The following is a 21,478-nucleotide window of genomic DNA, read 5'->3' as shown; positions in this document are numbered from 1 at the left end:
CACCATGAGAACCCGGAGATGCCTCAAATGCACTTTCCTCCACAAAACTATTGGGAGCAAATCAACACCTCCCTAGGAGAATTAAGTTCCAACATGGGACAATTAAGGGTGGAACATCAAGAGCACTCCATCATCCTTTATGAAATTAGAGAAGATCAAAAAGCAATGAGGGAAGAGCAACAAAGACAAGGAAGAGACATAGAAGAGCTCAAGGACATCATTGGTTCCTCAAGAAGGAAACGCCACCATCACTAAGGTGGATTCATTCCTTGTTCTTATTTCTTCTGTTTTTCGTTTTCTATGTTATGTGCTTATCTATGTTTGTGTCTTCATTACATGATCAGTAGTAGTTAGTAACTATGTCTTAAAGTTATGAATGTCCTATGAATCCATCACCTCTCTTAAATGAAAAATGTTTTAATTCAAAAGAACAAGAAGTACATGAGTTTCAAATTTATCCTTGAACTTAGTTTAATTATTTTGATGTGGTGACAATGCTTCTTGTTTTCTGAATGAATGCTTGAACAGTGCATATGTCTTTTGAAGTTGTTGTTTAAGAATGTTAAATATGTTGGCTCTTGAAAGAATGATGACAAAGAGACATGTTATTTGATAATCTGAAAAATCATAAAAATGATTCTTGAAGCAAGAAAAAGCAGTAAAGAACAAAGCTTGCAGAAAAAAAAATAGGCAAAAAAAAATAGAAAAAGAAAAAGCAAGCAGAAAAAGCCAAAAGCTCTTAAAACCAAGAGGCAAGAGCAAAAAGCCAGTAACCCTTAAAACGAAAATGCAAGGGTAAATAAAAAGGATCCCAAGGCTTTGAGCATCAGTGGATAGCAGGGCATAAAGGAATAAAATCCTGGCCTAAGCGGCTAAACCAAGCTGTCCCTAACCATGTGCTTGTGGCGTGTAGGTGTCAAGTGAAAACTTGAGACTGAGCGGTTAAAGTCAAGGTCCAAAGCAAAAGAAGAGTGTGCTTAAGAACCCTGGACACCTCTAATTGGGGACTTTAGCAAAGCTGAGTCACAATCTAAAAAGGTTCACCCAATTATGTGTCTGTGGCATTTATGTATCCGGTGGTAATACTGGAAAACAAAGTGCTTAGGGCCACGGCCAAGACTCATAAAGAAGCTGTGTTCAAGAATCATCATACTGAACTAGGAGAATCAATAACACTATCTGAACTCTGAGTTCCTATAGATGCCAATCATTCTGAACCTCAATGGATAAAGTGAGATGCCAAAACTATTCACGAGGCAAAAAGCTATAAGTCCCGCTCATATGATTGAAGCTATGTTTCATTGATAGTTTGGAATTTATAGTATATTCTCTTCTTTTTATCCTATTTGATTTTCAGTTGATTGGGGACAAGCAACAATTTAAGTTTGGTGTTGTGATGAGCGGATAATTTATACGCTTTTTGGCATTGTTTTTAGTATGTTTTTAGTAGGATCTAGTTACTTTTAGGGATGTTTTCATTAGTTTTTATGTTAAATTCACATTTCTGGAGTTTACTATGAGTTTGTGTGTTTTTCTGTGATTTCAGGTATTTTCTGGCTGAAATTGAGGGACTTGAGCAAAAATTAGATTCAGAGGTTGAAGAAGGACTGCTGATGCTGTTGGATTCTGACCTCCCTGCACTCAAAATGGATTTTCTGGAGCTACAGAACTCAAAATGGCGCTATTCCAATTGCGTTGGAAATTAGACATCCAGGGTTTTCCAGCAATATATAATAGTCCATACTTTGCCCGAGTTTAGACGACGAAAACTGGCGTTCAACGTCAGCTCTTTGCCCAATTCTGGCATCCAGCGCCAGAAACAAGTTGCAAAGTGGAGTTCAACGCCCAAACTGGCACAAAAACTGGCGTTCAACTCCAAGAATGACCTCTCCACGTGTAGACTTCAAGCTCAGCCCAAGAACACACCAAGTGGGTCCCGGAAGTGGATTTATGCATCAATTACTTACTTCTGTAAACCCTAGTGACTAGTTTATTATAAATAGAACTTTTTATCATTGTATTCGTAGTCTTGGTTACTCCGGTTCCCCTCTGGGGCCGAGACCAATGAACTCCATTATCACTTATGTATTTTCAACGGTAGAGTTTCTACACTCCATAGATTAAGGTGTGGAGCTCTGCTGTTCCTCAAAGATTAATGCAAAGTACTACTATTTTCTATTCAATTCATCTTATTTCGCTTCTAAGATATTCATTCGCACTTTAACCTGAATGTGATGAACGTGACAATCATCATCATTCCCTATGAACGCGGGCCTGACAACCACTTCTGTTCTACATTAGATTGAATGAACATCTCTTGGATCTCTTAATCAGAATCTTCGTGGTATAAGCTAGATTGATGGCGATATTCATGAGAGTCCGGAAAGTCTAAACCTTGTCCGTGGTATTCCGAGTAGGACTCTGGGATTGAATGACTGTGACGAACTTCAAACTCGCAAGTGCTGGGCATAGTGACAGACGCAAAAGGATAGTAAATCCTATTCCAGTATGAGTGAGAACCTCCAATTTGATTAGCCATGCAGTGACAGCGCATCGGACCATTTTCACAGAGAGGAATAGGATGCAGCCATCGACAAGGGTGATGCCTCCAGACGATTAGCCGTGTTGTGATAGAGCATTTGTACCATTTTCCCGAGAGGATTGAAAGTAGCCATTGGCATCGGTGACATCCTTACAAAAAGCCAGCCATAGAAAGGAGTAAGACTGATTGGATGAAGATAGCAGGAAAGCAGAGGTTCAGAGGAACGAAAGCATCTCTATGCGCTTATATGAAATTCTCGCCAATGATTTACATAAGTATTTCTATCCTTATTATATTATCTATTTTCGAAAACTTCATAACTATTTTATATCCGCCTGACTGAGATTTACAAGGTGACCATAGCTTGCTTCATACCAACAATCTCCGTGGGATCGACCCTTACTCATGTAAGGTTTATTACTTGGACGACCCAGTGTACTTGCTGGTTAGTTGTATCGAATTTGTGACAAATTATGAATTGAGATTAGAGCACCAAGCCTTTGGAGCCATTACCAGAGATCACAATTTCGTGCACCAAGTTTTTGGCGCCGTTGCCGGGGATTGTTCGAGTTTGGACAACTGACGGTTCATCTTGTTGCTCAGATTAGGTAATTTTCTTTTTGTTTTATTTTAAACAAGTTTTCAAAATTCTTTCAAAAATTTCTCCTTTGTTTTCGAAAAAAATTTTTAAAATAAAAATGTTTTCAAAAATATATTTTCCTTCAGAATTTTTAAGAATGAATTCTAGTGTTTCATGAAGCATGCTAAAGCCTGGCTGGCTGTAAAGCCATGTCTAAATTCCTTTAGACTGAGGTTTTGGCTTAAAATTGAATGAATTACACTCATATTTTTACTAAAGCTTGGCTGGCTATTAAGCCATGCCTGACGCTTTGATTGGAGCTTTAGACTAAAGAGCATAAGATTCCTGGAATGCATATTAAAAATTTTGGAATCCTTATTTTTCTCTTTCAAAATGATTTTCGAAAAAATTTAAAAGAAAATACAAAAAAATTCATAAAATCATAAAAATCAAAATATTTTTGTGTTTCTTGTTTGAGTCTTGAGTCATGTTATAAGTTTGGTGTCAATTGCATGTTCATCTTGCATTTTTTCGAAAAATTCATGCATTCATAGTATTCTTCATGATCTTCAAGTTGTTCTTGGTAAGTCTTCTTGTTTGATCTTTGCATTTGCATGTTTTGTGTCTTTTCTTGTTTTTCATATGCATTCTTGAATTTTTAGTACCTAAGCATTAAAGATTTCTAAGTTTGGTGTCCTGCATGTTTTCTTTGCATTAAAAATTTTTCAAAAATATGTTCTTGATGTTCATCATGTTCTTCATAGTGTTCTTTGTGTTCATCTTGACATTCATAGCATTCTTGCATGCATTCATTGTTTTGATCCATAACTTTCATGCATTGCATCATTTTTCATGTTTTTCTCTCTCATTATTAAAAATTTCAAAAAATAAAAAAATATATCTTTCCCTTTTTCTCTCTCATAAATTCAAAAATTAGATTTGACTTTTTCAAAAATTTTTAAAATCTAGTTGTTTCTATGAGTCAAATCAAATTTTCAATTTGAAAATCTTATCTTTTTCAAAATCTTTTTCAAAAATCAAATCTTTTTCATTTTTCTTAGTTATTTTCGAAATTTCTAAAAATATTTTTCAAAAATATTTTTCTTATCTTTATCACATACTTTTTGAAAATAACATCATCAATTAATGTTTTGATTCAAAAATTTCAAGTTTGTTACTTGCTTGTTAAGAAAGATTCAAACTTTAAGTTCTAGAATCATAGTTTGTGATTTCTTGTGAATCAAGTCATTAATTGTGATTTTAAAAATCAAATCTTTTTCAAAACTAATTTCAAATCATATCTTTTCAAAAATATCTTCTTATCTTATCTTTTTCAAAAATTTGATTTCAAAATATCTTTTCTAACTTCTTATCTTCTTATCTTTTCAAAAATTGATTTTCAAAATTTGTTTCAACTAACTAACTAACTTTTTGTTTGTTTCTTATCTTTTTCAAAACCACCTAACTAACTCTCTCTCTCTCATTTTCGAAAATATCCTCCCCCTTTTTCAAAATTTCTTTTTAACTAATTATTTTAATTTTTGATTTTTATTTTCGAAAATTACTAACCTTTTTCAAAAACAATTTTCGAAAATCACTAACTCTTTTTCAAAAATTATTTTCGAAAATTCTCTCCTCCTCTCATCCCCTTCTATTTATTTATTCATCTACTAACACTTCTCTTCATCTCACATCTCTGCTCCTATCATCACCTTTGTGTTTGGATTCTTCATTCTTCTTCACCCCTATTCCTTTTCTTCTTCTACTAACAATTTTGATGCAGCAGAACTGCAAGTTTCATGGACTTCCATCTGAAGATCCTTTTCAGTTCTTAACTGAATTCTTGCAGATCTGTGATACTGTTAAGACTAATGGAGTAGATCCTGAAGTCTACTGGCTCATGCTTTTCTCTTTTGCTGTAAGAGACAGAGCTAGAGTGTGGTTGGACTCTCAATCCAAAGACAGCCTGAACTCTTGGGATAAGCTGGTCACGGCTTTCTTAGCCAAGTTCTTTCCTCCTCAAAAGCTGAGCAAGCTTAGAGTGGATGTTTAGACCTTCAGACAGAAGGAAGGTGAATCCCTCTATGAAGCTTGGGAAAGATACAAGCAGTTGACCAAAAAAGTGTCCTTCTGATATGCTTTCAGAATGGACCATCCTGGATATATTCTATGATGGTTTATCTGAGCTATCAAAGATGTCATTGGATACTTTTGCAGGTGGATCCATTCACCTAAAGAAAACACCTGCAGAAGCTCAAGAACTCATTGACATGGTTGCTAAAAACCAGTTCATGTACACTTCTGAGAGGAATCCTGTGAGTAATGGGACGCCTATGAAGAAGGGAGTTCTTGAAATTGATACTCTGAATGCCATATTGGCTCAGAACAAAATATTGACTCAGCAAGTCAATATGATTTCTCAGAGTCTGAATGGAGTGCAAGCTGCATCCAACAGTACTCAAGAGGCTTCTTATGAAGAAGAAGCTTATGATCTTGAAAACCCTGCAATAGCAGAGGTGAATTACTTAGGTGAACCTTATGGAAACACCTATAATCCATCGTGGAGAAATCATCCAAACCTCTCATGGAAGGATCAACAAAAGCCTCAACAAGACTTTAATAATGGTGGAAGATACAGGTTTAGCAACAGCAAGCCTTTTCCATCATCCACTCAGCAACAGACAGAGAACTCTGAACAAAATACCTCTAATTTAGCAAACTTAGTCTCTGATCTATCCAAGGCCACTGTAAGTTTCATGAATGAAACAAGGTCTTCCATTAGAAATTTGGAAGCACAAGTGGGCCAGCTGAGTAAAAAGATCACTGAAATCCCTCCCAGTACTCTCCCAAGCAATACAGAAGAAAATCCAAAGAGAGAGTGCAAGGCCATTGATCTTACCAAAATGGCCGAACCCAAAGAGGGAGAGGAGGACGTGAATCCCAGTGAGGAAGACCTCCTGGGACGTCCAGTGATCAATAAGGAGTTTCCCTCTGAGGAACCAAAGGAATCTGAGGCTCATCTAGAGACCATAGAGATTCCATTGAAGCTCCTTATGCCCTTCATGAGCTCTGATGAGTATTCCTCTTCTCAAGAGAATGAGGATGTCACTGAAGAGCAAGCTGCCAAGTTCCTTGGTGCAATCATGAAGCTGAATGCCAAATTATTTGGTATTGAGACTTGGGAAGATGAACCTCCCTTGTTCACCAATGAACTGAGTGATCTGGATCAACTGACATTGCCTCAGAAGAAACAGGATCCTGGAAAGTTCATAATACCTTGTACCATAGGCACCATGCTCTTTGAAAAGGCTCTGTGTGACCTTGGTTCAAGGATAAACCTCATGCCCCTCTCTGTAATAGAGAAACTGGGAATCTATGGGGTGCAAGCTGCTAAAATCTCATTAGAGATGGCAGACAATTCAAGAAAACAAGCTTATGGACAAGTAGAGGACGTGTTAGTAAAGGTTGAAGGCCTTTACATCCCTGCTGATTTCATAGTCCTAGACACTGGAAAGGAAGAGGATGAATCCATCATCCTAGGAAGGCCTTTCCTAGCCACAGCAAGAGCTGTGATTGATGTGGACAGAGGAGAATTGATCCTTCAATTAAATAAGGACAACCTTGTGTTTACAACTCAAGGATCTCTCTCTGCATCCATGGAGAGGAAGCAGAAAAAGCTTCTCTCAAAGCAGAGTCAACCAAAGCCCCCACATTCAAACTCTAAGTTTGGTGTTGGGAGGCCACAACCAAATTATAAGTTTGGTGTCAAACCCCCATATCCAAACTCTAAGTTTGGTGTTGGGAGGTCTCAACAAAGCTCTGCACATCTGTGAGGCTCCATGAGAGCCCACTGTCAAGCTATTGACATTAAAGAAGCGCTTGTTGGGAGGCAACCCAATATTTATTTATCTAATTTTATTTTCGTTTTTCATGTTTTCTTAGGTTCATGATCATGTGGAGTCACAAAATAAATGAAAAATTTAGAAACAGAATAAAAAACAGCGGAAAAAAAATCACACCCTGGAGGAAGCACCTGTCTGGCGTTCAACGCCAGAACAGAGCATGGTTCTGGCGCTGAACGCGCAAAATGGGCAGTATCTGGGCGCTGAACGCCCAAAATGGGCAGCATCTGGGCGCTGAACGCCAGAATTGCACCCTGGAGAAGAGCTGGCGCTGAACGCCCAGAACAAGCATGGTTCTGGCGTTCAACGCAAGAAATGGGCAACAAATGGGCGTTGAACGCCCAAAATGGGCACCAACCTGGCGCTGAACGCCCAGAGTTGTGTGCAAGGGCATTTTACATGCCTAATTTGGTGCAAGGTTGTAAATCCTTGAACACCTCAGGATCTGTGGACCCCACAGGATCATCTCAGGATCTGTGGACCCCACAGGATCCCCACCTACCTCCACTCACTCTCTTCTCTCTTCTCAATCATCCTCTATTCCCAATAAACACTCTTCCCCAAAACCCTTCACCTATCACCTCCATCCCTCTTCCCTATTAACCCTTCACCACTCACATCCACCCACTCTTCCCCATAAACCTACCCAATAAACTCCACCTACCTTCAAAATTCAAAATCAATTTCCCACCCAAACCCACCCATATGGCCGAACCTTAACCCCCTCCCTTCCCTATATAAAGCCTTCCATTCTTCTTCATTTTCACACAACACAACCCTCTCTTTCCCTTCTTGGCCGAAACACACCTCCCCCCTCTTCTCCATATTTTCTTCTTCTTCTTCATCTAATTCTTTCTTTTCTTGCTCGAGGGTGAGCAATATTCTAAGTTTGTTGTGGTAAAAGTATAAGCTTTTTGTGTTTCCATTACCATTGATGGCACCCAAGACCAGAGAATCCTCTAGAAAAGGGAAAGGGAAGACAAAAGCTTCCACCTCCGAGTCATGGGAGATGGAAAGGTTCATCTCGAAAGCCCATCAAAACCACTTCTATGATGTTGTGGCCAAGAAGAAGGTGATCCCCGAGAGCCCATTCATGGAGCTCAAGAGGCGTATGAAGCTCATCACCATGAGAACCCGGAGATGCCTCAAATGCACTTTCCTCCACAAAACTATTGGGAGCAAATCAACACCTCCCTAGGAGAATTAAGTTCCAACATGGGACAATTAAGGGTGGAACATCAAGAGCACTCCATCATCCTTTATGAAATTAGAGAAGATCAAAAAGCAATGAGGGAAGAGCAACAAAGACAAGGAAGAGACATAGAAGAGCTCAAGGACATCATTGGTTCCTCAAGAAGGAAACGCCACCATCACTAAGGTGGATTCATTCCTTGTTCTTATTTCTTCTGTTTTTCGTTTTCTATGTTATGTGCTTATCTATGTTTGTGTCTTCATTACATGATCAGTAGTAGTTAGTAACTATGTCTTAAAGTTATGAATGTCCTATGAATCCATCACCTCTCTTAAATGAAAAATGTTTTAATTCAAAAGAACAAGAAGTACATGAGTTTCAAATTTATCCTTGAACTTAGTTTAATTATTTTGATGTGGTGACAATGCTTCTTGTTTTCTGAATGAATGCTTGAACAGTGCATATGTCTTTTGAAGTTGTTGTTTAAGAATGTTAAATATGTTGGCTCTTGAAAGAATGATGACAAAGAGACATGTTATTTGATAATCTGAAAAATCATAAAAATGATTCTTGAAGCAAGAAAAAGCAGTAAAGAACAAAGCTTGCAGAAAAAAAAATAGGCAAAAAAAAAATAGAAAAAGAAAAAGCAAGCAGAAAAAGCCAAAAGCTCTTAAAACCAAGAGGCAAGAGCAAAAAGCCAGTAACCCTTAAAACGAAAATGCAAGGGTAAATAAAAAGGATCCCAAGGCTTTGAGCATCAGTGGATAGCAGGGCATAAAGGAATAAAATCCTGGCCTAAGCGGCTAAACCAAGCTGTCCCTAACCATGTGCTTGTGGCGTGTAGGTGTCAAGTGAAAACTTGAGACTGAGCGGTTAAAGTCAAGGTCCAAAGCAAAAGAAGAGTGTGCTTAAGAACCCTGGACACCTCTAATTGGGGACTTTAGCAAAGCTGAGTCACAATCTAAAAAGGTTCACCCAATTATGTGTCTGTGGCATTTATGTATCCGGTGGTAATACTGGAAAACAAAGTGCTTAGGGCCACGGCCAAGACTCATAAAGAAGCTGTGTTCAAGAATCATCATACTGAACTAGGAGAATCAATAACACTATCTGAACTCTGAGTTCCTATAGATGCCAATCATTCTGAACCTCAATGGATAAAGTGAGATGCCAAAACTATTCACGAGGCAAAAAGCTATAAGTCCCGCTCATATGATTGAAGCTATGTTTCATTGATAGTTTGGAATTTATAGTATATTCTCTTCTTTTTATCCTATTTGATTTTCAGTTGATTGGGGACAAGCAACAATTTAAGTTTGGTGTTGTGATGAGCGGATAATTTATACGCTTTTTGGCATTGTTTTTAGTATGTTTTTAGTAGGATCTAGTTACTTTTAGGGATGTTTTCATTAGTTTTTATGTTAAATTCACATTTCTGGAGTTTACTATGAGTTTGTGTGTTTTTCTGTGATTTCAGGTATTTTCTGGCTGAAATTGAGGGACTTGAGCAAAAATTAGATTCAGAGGTTGAAGAAGGACTGCTGATGCTGTTGGATTCTGACCTCCCTGCACTCAAAATGGATTTTCTGGAGCTACAGAACTCAAAATGGCGCTATTCCAATTGCGTTGGAAATTAGACATCCAGGGTTTTCCAGCAATATATAATAGTCCATACTTTGCCCGAGTTTAGACGACGAAAACTGGCGTTCAACGTCAGCTCTTTGCCCAATTCTGGCATCCAGCGCCAGAAACAAGTTGCAAAGTGGAGTTCAACGCCCAAACTGGCACAAAAACTGGCGTTCAACTCCAAGAATGACCTCTCCACGTGTAGACTTCAAGCTCAGCCCAAGAACACACCAAGTGGGTCCCGGAAGTGGATTTATGCATCAATTACTTACTTCTGTAAACCCTAGTGACTAGTTTATTATAAATAGAACTTTTTATCATTGTATTCGTAGTCTTGGTTACTCCGGTTCCCCTCTGGGGCCGAGACCAATGAACTCCATTATCACTTATGTATTTTCAACGGTAGAGTTTCTACACTCCATAGATTAAGGTGTGGAGCTCTGCTGTTCCTCAAAGATTAATGCAAAGTACTACTATTTTCTATTCAATTCATCTTATTTCGCTTCTAAGATATTCATTCGCACTTTAACCTGAATGTGATGAACGTGACAATCATCATCATTCCCTATGAACGCGGGCCTGACAACCACTTCTGTTCTACATTAGATTGAATGAACATCTCTTGGATCTCTTAATCAGAATCTTCGTGGTATAAGCTAGATTGATGGCGATATTCATGAGAGTCCGGAAAGTCTAAACCTTGTCCGTGGTATTCCGAGTAGGACTCTGGGATTGAATGACTGTGACGAACTTCAAACTCGCAAGTGCTGGGCATAGTGACAGACGCAAAAGGATAGTAAATCCTATTCCAGTATGAGTGAGAACCTCCAATTTGATTAGCCATGCAGTGACAGCGCATCGGACCATTTTCACAGAGAGGAATAGGATGCAGCCATCGACAAGGGTGATGCCTCCAGACGATTAGCCGTGTTGTGATAGAGCATTTGTACCATTTTCCCGAGAGGATTGAAAGTAGCCATTGGCATCGGTGACATCCTTACAAAAAGCCAGCCATAGAAAGGAGTAAGACTGATTGGATGAAGATAGCAGGAAAGCAGAGGTTCAGAGGAACGAAAGCATCTCTATGCGCTTATATGAAATTCTCGCCAATGATTTACATAAGTATTTCTATCCTTATTATATTATCTATTTTCGAAAACTTCATAACTATTTTATATCCGCCTGACTGAGATTTACAAGGTGACCATAGCTTGCTTCATACCAACAATCTCCGTGGGATCGACCCTTACTCATGTAAGGTTTATTACTTGGACGACCCAGTGTACTTGCTGGTTAGTTGTATCGAATTTGTGACAAATTATGAATTGAGATTAGAGCACCAAGCCTTTGGAGCCATTACCAGAGATCACAATTTCGTGCACCAAGTTTTTGGCGCCGTTGCCGGGGATTGTTCGAGTTTGGACAACTGACGGTTCATCTTGTTGCTCAGATTAGGTAATTTTCTTTTTGTTTTATTTTAAACAAGTTTTCAAAATTCTTTCAAAAATTTCTCCTTTGTTTTCGAAAAAAATTTTTAAAATAAAAATGTTTTCAAAAATATATTTTCCTTCAGAATTTTTAAGAATGAATTCTAGTGTTTCATGAAGCATGCTAAAGCCTGGCTGGCTGTAAAGCCATGTCTAAATTCCTTTAGACTGAGGTTTTGGCTTAAAATTGAATGAATTACACTCATATTTTTACTAAAGCTTGGCTGGCTATTAAGCCATGCCTGACGCTTTGATTGGAGCTTTAGACTAAAGAGCATAAGATTCCTGGAATGCATATTAAAAATTTTGGAATCCTTATTTTTCTCTTTCAAAATGATTTTCGAAAAAATTTAAAAGAAAATACAAAAAAATTCATAAAATCATAAAAATCAAAATATTTTTGTGTTTCTTGTTTGAGTCTTGAGTCATGTTATAAGTTTGGTGTCAATTGCATGTTCATCTTGCATTTTTTCGAAAAATTCATGCATTCATAGTATTCTTCATGATCTTCAAGTTGTTCTTGGTAAGTCTTCTTGTTTGATCTTTGCATTTGCATGTTTTGTGTCTTTTCTTGTTTTTCATATGCATTCTTGAATTTTTAGTACCTAAGCATTAAAGATTTCTAAGTTTGGTGTCCTGCATGTTTTCTTTGCATTAAAAATTTTTCAAAAATATGTTCTTGATGTTCATCATGTTCTTCATAGTGTTCTTTGTGTTCATCTTGACATTCATAGCATTCTTGCATGCATTCATTGTTTTGATCCATAACTTTCATGCATTGCATCATTTTTCATGTTTTTCTCTCTCATTATTAAAAATTTCAAAAAATAAAAAAAATATATCTTTCCCTTTTTCTCTCTCATAAATTCAAAAATTAGATTTGACTTTTTCAAAAATTTTTAAAATCTAGTTGTTTCTATGAGTCAAATCAAATTTTCAATTTGAAAATCTTATCTTTTTCAAAATCTTTTTCAAAAATCAAATCTTTTTCATTTTTCTTAGTTATTTTCGAAATTTCTAAAAATATTTTTCAAAAATATTTTTCTTATCTTTATCACATACTTTTTGAAAATAACATCATCAATTAATGTTTTGATTCAAAAATTTCAAGTTTGTTACTTGCTTGTTAAGAAAGATTCAAACTTTAAGTTCTAGAATCATAGTTTGTGATTTCTTGTGAATCAAGTCATTAATTGTGATTTTAAAAATCAAATCTTTTTCAAAACTAATTTCAAATCATATCTTTTCAAAAATATCTTCTTATCTTATCTTTTTCAAAAATTTGATTTCAAAATATCTTTTCTAACTTCTTATCTTCTTATCTTTTCAAAAATTGATTTTCAAAATTTGTTTCAACTAACTAACTAACTTTTTGTTTGTTTCTTATCTTTTTCAAAACCACCTAACTAACTCTCTCTCTCTCATTTTCGAAAATATCCTCCCCCTTTTTCAAAATTTCTTTTTAACTAATTATTTTAATTTTTGATTTTTATTTTCGAAAATTACTAACCTTTTTCAAAAACAATTTTCGAAAATCACTAACTCTTTTTCAAAAATTATTTTCGAAAATTCTCTCCTCCTCTCATCCCCTTCTATTTATTTATTCATCTACTAACACTTCTCTTCATCTCACATCTCTGCTCCTATCATCACCTTTGTGTTTGGATTCTTCATTCTTCTTCACCCCTATTCCTTTTCTTCTTCTACTAACAATTTTGATGCAGCAGAACTGCAAGTTTCATGGACTTCCATCTGAAGATCCTTTTCAGTTCTTAACTGAATTCTTGCAGATCTGTGATACTGTTAAGACTAATGGAGTAGATCCTGAAGTCTACTGGCTCATGCTTTTCTCTTTTGCTGTAAGAGACAGAGCTAGAGTGTGGTTGGACTCTCAATCCAAAGACAGCCTGAACTCTTGGGATAAGCTGGTCACGGCTTTCTTAGCCAAGTTCTTTCCTCCTCAAAAGCTGAGCAAGCTTAGAGTGGATGTTTAGACCTTCAGACAGAAGGAAGGTGAATCCCTCTATGAAGCTTGGGAAAGATACAAGCAGTTGACCAAAAAAGTGTCCTTCTGATATGCTTTCAGAATGGACCATCCTGGATATATTCTATGATGGTTTATCTGAGCTATCAAAGATGTCATTGGATACTTCTGCAGGTGGATCCATTCACCTAAAGAAAACACCTGCAGAAGCTCAAGAACTCATTGACATGGTTGCTAATAACCAGTTCATGTACACTTCTGAGAGGAATCCTGTGAGTAATGGGACGCCTATGAAGAAGGGAGTTCTTGAAATTGATACTCTGAATGCCATATTGGCTCAGAACAAAATATTGACTCAGCAAGTCAATATGATTTCTCAGAGTCTGAATGGAGTGCAAGCTGCATCCAACAGTACTCAAGAGGCTTCTTATGAAGAAGAAGCTTATGATCCTGAAAACCCTGCAATAGCAGAGGTGAATTACTTAGGTGAACCTTATGGAAACACCTATAATCCATCGTGGAGAAATCATCCAAACCTCTCATGGAAGGATCAACAAAAGCCTCAACAAGACTTTAATAATGGTGGAAGATACAGGTTTAGCAACAGCAAGCCTTTTCCATCATCCACTCAGCAACAGACAGAGAACTCTGAACAAAATACCTCTAATTTAGCAAACTTAGTCTCTGATCTATCCAAGGCCACTGTAAGTTTCATGAATGAAACAAGGTCTTCCATTAGAAATTTGGAAGCACAAGTGGGCCAGCTGAGTAAAAAGATCACTGAAATCCCTCCCAGTACTCTCCCAAGCAATACAGAAGAAAATCCAAAGAGAGAGTGCAAGGCCATTGATCTTACCAAAATGGCCGAACCCAAAGAGGGAGAGGAGGACGTGAATCCTAGTGAGGAAGACCTCCTGGGACGTCCAGTGATCAATAAGGAGTTTCCCTCTGAGGAACCAAAGGAATCTGAGGCTCATCTAGAGACCATAGAGATTTCATTGAACCTCCTTATGCCCTTCATGAGCTCTGATGAGTATTCCTCTTCTGAAGAGAATGAGGATGTCACTGAAGAGCAAGCTGCCAAGTTCCTTGGTGCAATCATGAAGCTGAATGCCAAATTATTTGGTATTGAGACTTGGGAAGATGAACCTCCCTTGTTCACCAATGAACTGAGTGATCTGGATCAACTGACATTGCCTCAGAAGAAACAGGATCCTGGAAAGTTCATAATACCTTGTACCATAGGCACCATGCTCTTTGAAAAGGCTCTGTGTGACCTTGGTTCAGGGATAAACCTCATGCCCCTCTCTGTAATAGAGAAACTGGGAATCTATGGGGTGCAAGCTGCTAAAATCTCATTAGAGATGGCAGACAATTCAAGAAAACAGGCTTATGGACAAGTAGAGAACGTGTTAGTAAAGGTTGAAGGCCTTTACATCCCTGATGATTTCATAGTCCTAGACACTGGAAAGGAAGAGGATGAATCCATCATCCTAGGAAGGCCTTTCCTAGCCACAGCAAGAGCTGTGATTGATGTGGACAGAGGAGAATTGATCCTTTAATTAAATAAGGACAACCTTGTGTTTACAACTCAAGGATCTCTCTCTGCATCCATGGAGAGGAAGCAGAAAAAGCTTCTCTCAAAGCAGAGTCAACCAAAGCCCCCACATTCAAACTCTAAGTTTGGTGTTGGGAGGCCACAACCAAATTATAAGTTTGGTGTCAAACCCCCATATCCAAACTCTAAGTTTGGTGTTGGGAGGTCTCAACAAAGCTCTGCACATCTGTGAGGCTCCATGAGAGCCCACTGTCAAGCTATTGACATTAAAGAAGCGCTTGTTGGGAGGCAACCCAATATTTATTTATCTAATTTTATTTTCGTTTTTCATGTTTTCTTAGGTTCATGATCATGTGGAGTCACAAAATAAATGAAAAATTTAGAAACAGAATAAAAAACAGCGGAAAAAAAATCACACCCTGGAGGAAGCACCTGTCTGGCGTTCAACGCCAGAACAGAGCATGGTTCTGGCGCTGAACGCGCAAAATGGGCAGTATCTGGGCGCTGAACGCCCAAAATGGGCAGCATCTGGGCGCTGAACGCCAGAATTGCACCCTGGAGAAGAGCTGGCGCTGAACGCCCAGAACAAGCATGGTTCTGGTGTTCAACGCAAGAAATGGGCAACAAATGGGCGTTGAACGCCCAAAATGGGCACCAAACTGGCACTGAACGCCCAGAGTTGTGTGCAAGGGCATTTTACATGCCTAATTTGGTGCAAGGTTGTAAATCCTTGAACACCTCAGGATCTGTGGACCCCACAGGATCATCTCAGGATCTGTGGACCCCACAGGATCCCCACCTACCTCCACTCACTCTCTTCTCTCTTCTCAATCATCCTCTATTCCCAATAAACACTCTTCCCCAAAACCCTTCACCTATCACCTCCATCCCTCTTCCCTATTAACCCTTCACCACTCACATCCACCCACTCTTCCCCATAAACCTACCCAATAAACTCCACCTACCTTCAAAATTCAAAATCAATTTCCCACCCAAACCCACCCATATGGCCGAACCTTAACCCCCTCCCTTCCCTATATAAAGCCTTCCATTCTTCTTCATTTTCACACAACACAACCCTCTCTTTCCCTTCTTGGCCGAAACACACCTCCCCCCTCTTCTCCATATTTTCTTCTTCTTCTTCATCTAATTCTTTCTTTTCTTGCTCGAGGGTGAGCAATATTCTAAGTTTGTTGTGGTAAAAGTATAAGCTTTTTGTATTTCCATTACCATTGATGGCACCCAAGACCAGAGAATCCTCTAGAAAAGGGAAAGGGAAGACAAAAGCTTCCACCTCCGAGTCATGGGAGATGGAAAGGTTCATCTCCAAAGCCCATCAAAACCACTTCTATGATGTTGTGGCCAAGAAGAAGGTGATCCCCGAGAGCCCATTCATGGAGCTCAAGAGGCGTATGAAGCTCATCACCATGAGAACCCGGAGATGCCTCAAATGCACTTTCCTCCACAAAACTATTGGGAGCAAATCAACACCTCCCTAGGAGAATTAAGTTCCAACATGGGACAATTAAGGGTGGAACATCAAGAGCACTCCATCATCCTTTATGAAATTAGAGAAGATCAAAAAGCAATGAGGGAAGAGCAACAAAGACAAGGAAGAGACATAGAAGAGCTCAAGGACATCATTGGTTCCTCAAGAAGGAAACGCCACCATCACTAAGGTGGATTCATTCCTTGTTCTTATTTCTTCTGTTTTTCGTTTTCTATGTTATGTGCTTATCTATGTTTGTGTCTTCATTACATGATCAGTAGTAGTTAGTAACTATGTCTTAAAGTTATGAATGTCCTATGAATCCATCACCTCTCTTAAATGAAAAATGTTTTAATTCAAAAGAACAAGAAGTACATGAGTTTCAAATTTATCCTTGAACTTAGTTTAATTATTTTGATGTGGTGACAATGCTTCTTGTTTTCTGAATGAATGCTTGAACAGTGCATATGTCTTTTGAAGTTGTTGTTTAAGAATGTTAAATATGTTGGCTCTTGAAAGAATGATGACAAAGAGACATGTTATTTGATAATCTGAAAAATCATAAAAATGATTCTTGAAGCAAGAAAAAGCAGCAAAGAACAAAGCTTGCAGAAAAAAAAATAGGCAAAAAAAAAATAGAAAAAGAAAAAGCAAGCAGAAAAAGCCAAAAGCTCTTAAAACCAAGAGGCAAGAGCAAAAAGCCAGTAACCCTTAAAACCAAAATGCAAGGGTAAATAAAAAGGATCCCAAGGCTTTGAGCATCAGTGGATAGCAGGGCCTAAAGGAATAAAATCCTGGCCTAAGCGGCTAAACCAAGCTGTTCCTAACCATGTGCTTGTGGCGTGTAGGTGTCAAGTGAAAACTTGAGACTGAGCGGTTAAAGTCAAGGTCCAAAGCAAAAGAAGAGTGTGCTTAAGAACCCTCGACACCTCTAATTGGGGACTTTAGCAAAGCTGAGTCACAATCTAAAAAGGTTCACCCAATTATGTGTCTGTGGCATTTATGTATCCGGTGGTAATACTGGAAAACAAAGTGCTTAGGGCCACGGCCAAGACTCATAAAGAAGCTGTGTTCAAGAATCATCATATTGAACTAGGAGAATCAATAACACTATCTGAACTCTGAGTTCCTATAGATGCCAATCATTCTGAACCTCAATGGATAAAGTGAGATGCCAAAACTATTCACGAGGCAAAAAGCTATAAGTCCCGCTCATATGATTGAAGCTATGTTTCATTGATAGTTTGGAATTTATAGTATATTCTCTTCTTTTTATCCTATTTGATTTTCAGTTGCTTGGGGACAAGCAACAATTTAAGTTTGGTGTTGTGATGAGCGGATAATTTATACGCTTTTTGGCATTGTTTTTAGTATGTTTTTAGTAGGATCTAGTTACTTTTAGGGATGTTTTCATTAGTTTTTATGTTAAATTCACATTTCTGGAGTTTACTATGAGTTTGTGTGTTTTTCTATGATTTCAGGTATTTTCTGGCTGAAATTGAGGGACTTGAGCAAAAATCAGATTCAGAGGTTGAAGAAGGACTGCTGATGCTGTTGGATTCTGACCTCCCTGCACTCAAAATGGATTTTCTGGAGCTACAGAACTCAAAATGGCGCGATTTTAATTGCGTTGAAAAGTAGACATCTAGGGCTTTCCCGCAATATATAATAGTCCATACTTTGCGCGAGTTTAGATGACGCAAACTGGCGTTCAACGCCAGCTCTCTGCCCAATTCTGGCGTCCAGCGCCAGAAACAAGTTGCAAAGTGGAGTTCAACGCCCAAACTGGCACAAAAACTGATGTTCAACTCCAAGAATGACCTCTCCACGTGTAGACTTCAAGCTCAGCCCAAGAACACACCAAGTGGGTCCCGGAAGTGGATTTATGCATCAATTACTTACTTCTGTAAACCCTAGTGACTAGTTTATTATAAATAGAACTTTTTATCATTGTATTCGCAGTCTTGGTTACTCCGGTTCCCCTCTGGGGCCGAGACCAATGAACTCCATTATCACTTATGTATTTTCAACGGTAGAGTTTCTACACTCCATAGATTAAGGTGTGGAGCTCTGCTGTTCCTCAAAGATTAATGCAAAGTACTACTGTTTTCTATTCAATTCATCTTATTTCGCTTCTAAGATATTCATTCGCACTTTAACCTGAATGTGATGAACGTGACAATCATCATCATTCCCTATGAACGCGTGCCTGACAACCACTTCCGTTCTACATTAGATTGAATGAGCATCTCTTGGATCTTTTAATTAGAATCTTCGTGGTATAAGCTAGATTGATGGCGGTATTCATGAAAGTCCGAAAAGTCTAAACCTTGTCCGTGGTATTCCGAGTAGGACTCTGGGATTGAATGACTGTGACGAACTTCAAACTCGCAAGTGCTGGGCGTAGTGACAGACGCAAAAGGATAGTAAATCCTATTCCAGTATGAGTGAGAACCTCCAAGATGATTAGCCATGCAGTGACAGTGCATCGGACCATTTTCACAGAGAGGAATAGGATGCAGCCATCGACAAGGGTGATGCCTCCAGATGATTAGCCATGCTGTGACAGAGCATTTGGACCATTTTCCCGAGAGGATTGAAAGTAGCCATTAGCATCGGTGACATCCTTACAAAAAGCCAGCCATAGAAAGGAGTAAGACTGATTGGATGAAGATAGCAGGAAAGCAGAGGTTCAGAGGAACGAAAGCATCTCTATGCGCTTATCTGAAATTCTCGCCAATGATTTACATAAGTATTTCTATCCTTATTATATTATCTATTTTCGAAAACTTCATAACTATTTTATATCCGCCTGACTGAGATTTACAAGGTGACCATAGCTTGCTTCATACCAACAATCTCCGTGGGATCGACCCTTACTCACGTAAGGTTTATTACTTGGACGACCCAGTGCACTTGCTGGTTAGTTGTATCGAAGTTGTGACAAATTATGAATTGAGATTAGAGCACCAAGCCTTTGGAGCCATTACCAGAGATCACAATTTCGTGCACCAGTAAACCTATTTACAATATTCACATGTATACAATAACCAATAACACAACACCATTGTAAAGTATAGAATTTAGAACGCCAACCACTAAACATCCTCCTTTTCTGCTTGATTCCACAAAGCGCCCTAAGTTGGCCATCCGTTTCAAGCAAACCATACTCAAGTGGGAAAATAAATCTGAGAGTTAGAAGTTTTACCTACTCGAGTTGAGGTTTGGATGACGAACTAGGTGGAGGAGTTCCCAAAGATCGTGATAAAGCGTGTTCTACTCCCGTCCATCCTCTTCTCGAGGTTTCCACCACTTGGCGAGGCTCTTCAAGCTCCTCCTCATGCCAATCTTCTTCAAGTTCACATTCCTCTTCACCAATTTCTTCTAATTCTTCCCCATCACTCTCATCGTAGATAGGAGGTCTAGTGAAGTCTACCTCATCGTCGAATCCAGACAATTCGTGGAAGGATTCTTCAAATTCGAAAGGATCATATGTTGATTCGAAATCATCATAAATAGGAGCGTTTGTTGCTTGGAATACTTCTCCCAGTTCTTCACTCGCATTAGGCCTTGGAGGTTGTACGTCCTCCTCAACTTTGCTTTCCAATCTACCGAGGGAAGGTTCAACAGGATCGTCAAGGGAATTTATCAAGGTGGGCAAAAAATCATTAGTGATGGAATCCACTTCTCGATCAATTTCTTTTAACTCATTGTCTACTCCCGTAACATTGCTCTTCTCTTTAATATTCCCTCCACACCCCTTGGAAGAGGGTTCCTCAACTTGGGATTCCTCTATGTATTCAACATGTCCTAAACATCCGCCCACTACTTCCTTTTGTTCGCTAATTTCTATCTTCTCCTCTTGTTGCGCTTCTTGCATCAATCCTCCTTCCTCACCATGGATTTCCAAGTTCATATCCTCACTGAGCTCCTGGGTTGTTTCAACAATTGGGGTACTTATGGCGCATGAGCTTAGGTGAGATGTTAGGTGACCCACGGCTTCTACTATGCCGGCTACCCTTACTCTTAACTCCTTGAACTTGGTTTCATCCTCCTCTTGTCGCCTTAAAATACGAGATTCAAGGTCTCTCAATTCTAACATGAAGGCTTCATCAGGAGGTGGCATTGGAAGAGAAAATTCATCAGTTAGGGAAAGATTATTGTAATCGGAAGGTGGTTCATATTGGTGAAGTTCTTGAGGTGGTGTATGTGGAATTTGTGGTTCTTGAGAGTATTGGGGCTGGGATGGTGGTTGTGCTACATGTGATTCTAATGGTGGTTGATATGGTGTGTATGAGTTATGGTCATATAGAGATGAATGGTGGTATGAGGCTTGTGAGTATGACGTGTGGCTATATTGAGGATATGGCTCATAGGCATATGGTGGTGGTTCTTGAAAATCACAAGAGAATTCACCATAGCTAGTGGATTGATATGCATCATAGAACGGCTCTTCTTCATAGTGCATTGGTGGAGATTGTTGCCATGGAGGTTGATCAAGTGTTTGAGGCTCCTCCCACCTTTGATCTCCAATTCCTTGATGCACATCCTCATTGAAGCTTTCATCTCCTAAAACATAGTTTGAACTACACTCATAGCCAAAGTGAGAATTCATAGTGAAGTGGGAAATAAAAACAAAGAGCAATAATAAATGAGGAAGACTAAGTCCTAAAACTAGCAAAAATCAACAAATAAACCAAAGATAAAGCTATTCACAATATTTACAATAGCCAATTAACATAGCACCATTGGCCTCCCCGGCAACGGCGCCATTTTGATGATCGGTCTCTTGTTGATATAGAATTTCCTCAAATGAAAATGAATTCTCGTTGTAAAGTATATTTCTACACCAACAAAGAGTCCTCACATACAAAAATATTGGTTGTCACAAGTACAATCCCCAATGAAAAGTAACCGGAGTATTTGGACTCCGGGTCGTCTCCCTAGGAACCAATAGAGTGCATGCGTATTGGCTATAGAGGGGAAAAAGGGGGTTTTGGTTGATGATCGAGAAGGAATCTAATTGTGCAAGGAAATTAAATCAAGCAAAAAATTAAAAGAAGCAATTAAAGAAGAGAGACATTCATGGCATTGAATTGAGATCTTAGGCTTTCTATC

At 38.6% G+C, this 21,478-nt stretch overlaps 2 non-coding genes across 2 annotated transcripts; both read right to left on the bottom strand.

The window, feature by feature from the left end:
• Nucleotides 1-5,154: 5,154 nt before the first annotated feature.
• Nucleotides 5,155-5,263, bottom strand: LOC112787153 (small nucleolar RNA R71). The gene has a single exon (XR_003194583.1). It is a non-coding gene; the product is annotated as a small nucleolar RNA R71 (small nucleolar RNA).
• Nucleotides 5,264-13,302: 8,039 nt separating this feature from the next.
• LOC112787152 (small nucleolar RNA R71) lies at nt 13,303-13,411 on the bottom strand. The gene has a single exon (XR_003194582.1). It is a non-coding gene; the product is annotated as a small nucleolar RNA R71 (small nucleolar RNA).
• Between the last annotated feature and the right edge of the window lie 8,067 nt (nt 13,412-21,478).

This window comes from Arachis hypogaea, chromosome 20 (assembly GCF_003086295.3).
Source record: "Arachis hypogaea cultivar Tifrunner chromosome 20, arahy.Tifrunner.gnm2.J5K5, whole genome shotgun sequence".
Taxonomy (NCBI): domain Eukaryota; kingdom Viridiplantae; phylum Streptophyta; class Magnoliopsida; order Fabales; family Fabaceae; genus Arachis; species Arachis hypogaea.
Note: the sequence above shows the minus strand (reverse complement) of the source record. Positions and strands in the feature narration are given on the sequence as shown.